Source organism: Aquila chrysaetos, chromosome 1, assembly GCF_900496995.4.
Source record: "Aquila chrysaetos chrysaetos chromosome 1, bAquChr1.4, whole genome shotgun sequence".
NCBI lineage: Eukaryota > Metazoa > Chordata > Aves > Accipitriformes > Accipitridae > Aquila > Aquila chrysaetos.
In genome coordinates, this window is record NC_044004.1 from 59,517,009 (window position 1) to 59,525,079 (window position 8,071).

The following is an 8,071-nucleotide window of genomic DNA, read 5'->3' on the forward strand; positions in this document are numbered from 1 at the left end:
CAAAACTGTGAACTTAAAGGTTTTTATTCATTAAGCCTAAATGAGTCAATGGCATAGTTTCCAAGATGCTTCTGACAAGTCATTTCTCTGCTTCAGTTCTTCTCTGAAGAGCAATACTAACAACTCTCCCATCACAGCAGATACAGTGAGACTAAATTCATTACTGAGTATTAAAAGTTTGGAGAGCCTTAGAAGGAAAGTGTTACTTTAAGTACAAAGCATAATTATTATGTTGCTTATCTGCCATATACATTGTCCACAACATTAAAATGTGCTGTATTCATACTGTTAATAGTATAAATGCTTGTCTGTCGTTTGTGGTCATCACTGAAGAAAGATCGAGATGCCAGCACGCTGGAGCTAGGTGTTAATTACTGTCATGTTGTACAATACGAGGATTGTACTTGCCATGACGATCTTCTGAGACAAATAGAGAAAACTCAAGTGTGTTTGGTTATGCTGCAGAGGGAGAGCCCTGATTGGGGAGAACACAGTGCTAAAATGAGCATTGGGAGGCATCCTAGGAAGACGGGGTCCCTGAGCTCTCCTCCACACAAGGAGGGCACATCTCCTGATTTGTACCTCCCTGAAGGTTGTATATCAGTCTCCCTGCACATGCTGGCTCAAAAGGAGGGATGCTCTTCCTCTGCTTTGGTCCCTTTGAAATGCTGCACAGGCTAAGGGAGGGGAAAGGGGGCAGAGCTGTCCCAGCTCAGAGAGGAAAAGTCTCTGTGCCCCCCTCCCCTCAGCCCCACGGCTCATGGGTGGACTAGGCACAACAGCTACAAAAAATTATCATCTTACAAGTTAGAGCTGGTGGTTTTTCTGTTTCTTGCAACGCAAGAAAGTTAATCATTGAAGCACACCGGTCACCAAATTAGTGGAAGTTTTTGCAAATAAAGAATGAGGGCCAAATTCTGATCTCGGTCATTAATCCTGACCTCGTATCAGTTACTTCTGGATCTAATAACACGTCAGTGAGAAGAAATGGTAACCCTCAGTTGCTACCTCAAGAAGCCTGCATGGTGCACATATCCAGAATGAGATCAAATGTAACACTGCAAGAAAGCGACATTCTGGCTGTGCTAGCTTCCTTTCACCTGCCCAGACCAGGTGATCATGTGCTCCAGAGCCAAAAGCAGATGCTGCGCCTCTTTTGAAAGTGGCAGGGAACAGCGTGTTTTTGAAAGAGAATGCCAGCTCCTTTTAGGATGCAGCTGGGCTGGGCAGGAGCCAGCCCTGCTAACTGCTGGGGGATCTCTGCTCCCGGGAGCATCCTCCTCCTGCTGGCTGCTGCCTCTGCCTCTGCCCCAGCTCCCCACTTCTGCTGGGTGGCTGTGCCCTCTGGTGGAGCTTGCGTTTTGGAAACTGCTGGCTAAGGACCAGACCCCAAACCAGGCTTGGGCAAAGGTGCCAGTCAGTGCTAAAGTCCAGGTAAGCCACCCACAGGCCCCCTTCCCTCCCACCAGCCTCTGCCCCCGAGGGCCAGGTAGGCTGTTCTTCCCCAGGCTGCTGATTCAGGGATGGGGCGACTGTGCCACTTCTAAGTGCCTCTTGGTTGCAGTGGTGTCACTGTTGGATGTGGGATGGTCACTGGATAAACCCCCCAGCAACCCTAGGGGCAGGCACCTGAGCTCCCGCGCCCTGCTCCCAGGTGAGTTTTAGGCACAGAATGCAGAAACAGTCTCTGTTGGTCCCTCTCTTCTCCAGTGGGGTTTTAATTAATTCCTGCACTCTGTACAGCAATTTCCAGCCTGCTAGCACACTTTCTTTCCTGGTGCCCACTCCATCTCTCTCCTGCACTGAATAGAGGGAAAGCAAGCGTCAGTCTTGGGACTGGGAAACCCTGATAAGTGGGACCTGCTGCCGAGCTAGCTCATAGTGTTGCTTCCTCCTCGATTTGGCAGAGACAATCAAGACTGTTGCACCAAGAGGTAATTTGGAGTTCACCTCTGTATGATGCGGACTGTGGGAGGCTTTTGTAAAGGCTTCACTGGATGTTTGAGCTGTGCTGAGTTTGTTACTCAGTACCATCTTTTGTACTGTCCTGAGTATTGTTAGGTACTCACAAGCTATTTCCTTCTGTGCAGGGAAACACAGCTCACACAGAGTTAAACAAAGCAGATACAGCAAATACAATGCTCTGCCTGTGCAACTTATTGTTTATAAACCTTAGGGGAATGAATCTAGTGAAATGTATTCTACTGAAGGATGGCCTACTCTGGAAAATGGTTAGGTAGGAAAAGGGGCACAAAGTGGATGAAGGTATTTAATGAAATTCATTTCCTAATAAGAGACAGATTTGGGTAAGGGCCAGAATTACTGGGGCAGATATTTACTGAGGGTCAACCACTTTAGCTGTGTGAAAGTCAGCGGAGGTAGGGCAGGTTACATCAGCTGGTCCAAGTCTGCTATGAACTCCATCACAGGTTTTTCCTCTGCTGACTGCAATGTAGGGAAGGACTCTATTTCACCTTCACATCCAGTGCAAACATCCCAAATCATGTTTTCATTAAATGGTTTTGCAAAGGCCTCCTAGAGACCAAAATGAATAATAAAAAGTGTTACTGACTTAGTCTCTCTGAGATGCCTTTATTGATGCACATGATCTGCATTTTGGGGATAGTTTCTGCTCTCACATACAAGAAGGGGTGTGGGACCACCTTGAATTTACCTTAGAATAGTTAAGCATTTTCAAAGGGCGACTCCTCGTAGGGAAATTGTGCTCCATGAAAGTTAATATTCATGCACACACACAATTACTATGGTCTATGCATAGCAATGGGAGAGATTTCGATCCAATTGCAGAGTGATACTGGAAAACCCTCCCATATTAATAGCATTCTGGCATCTATAAATGAAAGCTTCCAGACTGACTTGTTGCGGACAGTCTAAAGCGTCCCCTCAGGAGCCCTGAAGCCAGTGCTATATGTGTCCATGCTGTGGTTGGTGCCTAGGTAAACAGATCTTGTAGCGTATCAGGCCCACAGCTTATGTATGTCACAGTCACTGTTTCACTTGGATAAATAGGAAACACAGACAAATTTTTTCCATATTTGTTCTTCAGTGCTCTGATAATAGCAGTCTTTTAGGAATTTTTGCTGGTGGTTTTCTTCTACAGACTTTCCGGTTTTGTTTTATTTCCCAGTTTAGTGACCTAAAACCTGTCACCTCTCAATTCACCCAGAACTAGTAAGCCTTGATTTTGGAATAGTTGAGGGAATAAAGGTGACAAACAGCACTACACACTGTATAGAATAAATTATTACTCCAAAAATTTAATAAAATAAAATAAACAAATACCAAACAGAGCAGAAAGAAATCACATCTTTCTACCCATCTGCACATACATGCCCCAGAACCTTTCAACCACACTTGGCATTTTGTACTTCTACACCACAAATTTTTCTAAGCACATTGGCCTAAATACATTCTTGGTATAACTCCAGTGACATTAATGACTGGCTTTCACAAGGGCTACATTTAACCTCAAAGGCCTGATGCACTTGTTGAGATCAGCACTGCTCGAAGGAAATCCTCATCATTTTCAGTCTCAGGCAAAGTGGTCAGACTGGCTGTGAGACTGTACTTTTGATTTGTATCGCCTGGCTGGACCCTTGGAAATTTCCTGTGAAATGCTACACCCAAGTGCATTTAGAATAAAGCCCTGAACTTCCATAAAAGCTCCCAGACTTTGTCTTTTGGCCCTTACCCTTGTGTTGTGATGGCCAGGAAGATGATCTGGAGTTAAATCAAGCCCCTTCTGAAATCAACAGCAAAACTCTTCTCATCTCCTGTTTTCTCCACAGGGGAGCCTATGCTCTGAACTAGAAGACAAAGAGCAGGGACAAAAACTACTGAGGATCCATGAAGAGAGGAGAGAAAGGAAACTGAAGGAAAAGGGGAATTATTCTTGGGAGAGTGATAAACAACTATATTAATTCAACTTTGTCACCACTGACACTGTGCATAGAAATACTTAATGAAATTTTTTTTTCTATGCACGTTACTTTACCATACACCTTATTAAAGGTAAACAACATTTACCTCTAATGTAAAATATCTTCTAGGTATTTTGTAAATACAATGTAACAAGCAACAAAATAGCACTTTGTATATTGTTACCTGTTTGTAACACTGCAATGAAGTAGGACCAGAGATCGATTCAGCTCTGTATATACCTGCATTTATCACGGGTGATACAGACGTGCCTTTTATTTTTGACAGCTGAAACTAAGGACAGTTTTCCTACTGCCTTTTGAAAGGCATTCATCTGCAATTTCAGCCTGGAAGGTCACCACCCTTTTTTTCTAACGGGATAAACCCTCTCTACAAAAAGCTGTGTGGTAGCTCAAGCTGCAGGGAAGACTGAGTCCAAGTACAGTACGATGACGGAAATGCAGGTTTCAGACTTTTATAGCGTATCTGTAGCCCCTGTGCTCCTGCTGGCCATAATAATCTCCGCCTTGCTCCAGCATCTGTTTCTTCACTTTCTTCTCATTTTCAGAGCCTGGCTGACAAATGGTGACTTCAGTCAGATGTTAAGGAACTGAAGCCACGACCTGTTTGTTGATATCTCATTTATTCAAATAATTCATAAATACAAGTGGCATAAGGACCTTAACTGCAGAAGACACTTCAAGGGCAAATCCTGCTGTATAGATTATAAGCATCCCTCACCCCCTAGGTAGAAATATTTCTTGGATCTTCTGTTAAGATTTGTCTAATTTGACCAAAGCAAGTGCTAATGCTTTTTAAACCCATCTGTCTTTACCGAAATCAAATCTTCAAACATGCAATGTGTCATTTTTATAACACCTTTTCTTCAATATCTAAAAGTATTTCAGATCAGAAATAATTTTCAGTTAAATAGAAAGAAATAAAAAATAAAAAGGAGCGCAAATTTATGAGCAGTAACATTAGAGCCAGGCATAGACATGTGGGATCTCTCTAGACTACAGCAAGAGCACAGTTGTACCATAAACTTTAATTATGGAAAAAAAAAAAAAAAAGGCAAAGCTGGGTGAAATTTTGTTAGCAAACACAGCTAAGTGTAATAGAGAATTCAGTCTCAGGTGATCACACATGAATTCAGCTGAATTAGGTTGGATCCTGTGCTCCCCTCTGCCCCCAATAACTTATTTTAGGATACCCAAAATTTCATCTCAAGACCTTTGAAACCTAAAGGTTCAAATTTTCATTCTGAAAAGATTTTCCTTTTTGCTTTTCAGCTCAAGCGTAAAATTAAAGGCTCCAGTTACCAGAAAACCAGAGAAATACTCATTTGTGGTTCCATTCTTTTATTTGGGGGAAAAAAAAAAAAAAAAAAAAAGGCCATTGTAGACCAGCTTCAAGCTCATTGCTTCTGTTCCCAACCTCTCTCTGGCCCTGCACGCCTGCTGTGGGTTCCCTGCAGTGCCACTGGCACTCCTCTCCTGCTTTCCTCATGGCTTGTACACACCTCAAGCCCCTGCTACTACCCTGGATCTTTCAGCCTGCACTGTAGATATTACAACAGCAAGCACTGACCAGCTTTAACTGTCTGTTTCCTTTCTGGTTCTTCTGCTCTCTCTGTCTTTCCACGTCAGAGTGCTGGGAATAGGTACTGCCAGAGCCAGCACTGAAACATTTCATCTCCCCTGTACGAGAATGTACCTAATTAAACCCGCATGCAGGTACAGCTATAATTTGTGAGGTGTGCACTGAAGCATGCAGGCAATGATCCCGGCATCGTATTTGACAAGCAGAACAATAAGGTGCTCTCCTGTTCAGCTCAGCCGCCGACAACTTTCTCAGCTCTGCCAGGAAAATCAGCAACCCAGATTTTACAAAGGAGGGTTTTGCTGCCAAAGGTGCCAGGCTTTTAAGAACTACATGAAAGCACCTGGGAACTGGCAGAGTTGAGGTACTGTTATGTTCCTACTGCATTATTACGGGATACTCAGTCTGTAAGGGTTATGGTTATAAGGAGCCATAGAGTTAAAAGGTTGTGGGGGAAACCATGTTTTTCTCCACTGAACGTAGGAGCTGAAGCAAGGAATAGCTTTAATGGGCACCTCAATTCCTCTTAAGTGCTGAGGGAAGCAAACATATTTTCCATTTCATTTAATAATAGTGGCTTCCTGTTTGAATTGGTCAGTATTTCCTGAATTTCAACTTTTAAGACAAAATGCTAGGTGGCATTTGAATTTTGGCACAGAAAGCATGTTTTTACTCATTCTGCAAAGGTCTGTGGGTATTATTTTTTACAGCCAGATTCCTTGCACACTTGCAAATGAAATGGACTCCTTCTTCTCACTCTTATTGCACTGGCAATTTCCCTTCAGCGAGGCACTAAGGAGTCCTTGAGGGCCTCAGACTTCAGGACCAAAGGCCAATCTGTCTCCAGAAAAGAAATAGCAAAAGCGATGTGCCTGATCCTACTGGCCTCCACAAGTAGAAAGGCAGATCAGTTTCCAGCTACAACCCTTCCTTGAAAGCACAAGTAAAGCCAGTCATGGTGATCTCTGGGATCTGGACATTCATCTCATCAGAGCCGGGCTGCCAGCGTTGGCCATGTGTGCCAGCAGGCAGTTGTCAAAGAGTGATGCATTCTGGTCACTAACAACTGGGATTATATTTAAACCAACGACCTAATGGAAAGATTTTGCCTTCTGCTGTGCCCTGAAGTGAACTGAGAAACCTGAAGTTTCATGAGAAGCTTCACTGCTGTTAATAAGGCTCATCAATGGTGAAGTTGAGGCAAACACCTTCCATTATTAGTATTTTATTCCTTAATGGAAGCTGGTCACTGTTGTAAGCCCTCCCTCCTCCCGTCTTTTGCACTGCACACTAACTGTTGTGCATGACTTTGTAAGAGATGATGAGTGTGTTGCTTAAATGCTCATTTTGTTTCTAATTTCATTAAGGTATTCTGGGAACATTTCCAATCCCTTTTCTGTATCTGTTGTCTTTGCATTCCCAGGTAACATAGTTAGTTACAGCAATGTAACTAAGAAGAAAAAGATCCACCATTTGATCTCAGCTTCTTTTATCAGGCTCAGAAATACATATTCTTTCTAACTTACCTCTAAGCACAAAATAGTAACAATTAAAGGCCTTGGGAGAAATCACAGTCTGAAATACCCTCCGTCCCACCTTCTGCTCAGTGGGGAGAGGGGAGGTCTACACACCACAGTTGCTATTTCAGTACAAATCACACTATTACGTACTGGTTTTAGCAACAGCAACAAAACAAAAAGCGTAGTATTCCTATTATACAAATACAGTATCCACATAACTTCAGCAATAAAATGATCAAGCCTAGCATGTACCCCTTATGCTAACTACACCTGATCCCTGATAAATAATCTAAGTTGAAGTCTGCTGCCTCATAGGTATAGGATATTATTCTTCTGAGGGATTTTTTGATATACCTAAGTCTCAACATTTGAGTGACTACTGCATCTACCTGACTGTGCAAGCAAGAAATTGGGTCTGCACTCTTAGGCAAAACCACAATTTTGCTTCTTCCTGAATTCAGTCTGTCCCAGGTCTAGTAAACAGCTGAATGCAAATGATTGGGCAAAGGAGGGTATCCACCAAGAAATGTGGAGGACGACAGCACCTTTAAGATTGTAAAAGTCCATGTTCTAGTTTCAGTATCTCTGAATTTTGCACAGTCCTCACTTAGGCCTTTAATTATTACACTTAAAAAGCAAGTTAGTAAGATGCACAGTGCTTCTCCAGGAGCAATGGTAGCTGTAATCACACAGACACAATTTATGCACTTACATATTTACAAAAACCTTTCAGTGATTCTGACAGGAGACAGGCGCTTGGATTCCGTAACAAGGCGGTGGCTTACGAATATTTATTTTTTCCTTTGGTACCTATCTTGTCTGCTTTAATTGGCTGCTTGGGAATGCACTTGGAAACCTGGCAGCAGAGCACTGACATGCCATCTCCTTCGCTGTGGCACTCTGAGGCGTGGGTGGATGCCATCAAAAACATTTGCTTTTTAAACTCAAGTGGCATTGGGGAAAGTTGGAAGATGACCGATAAGGACCAATAAGGCCTATACACATGATCC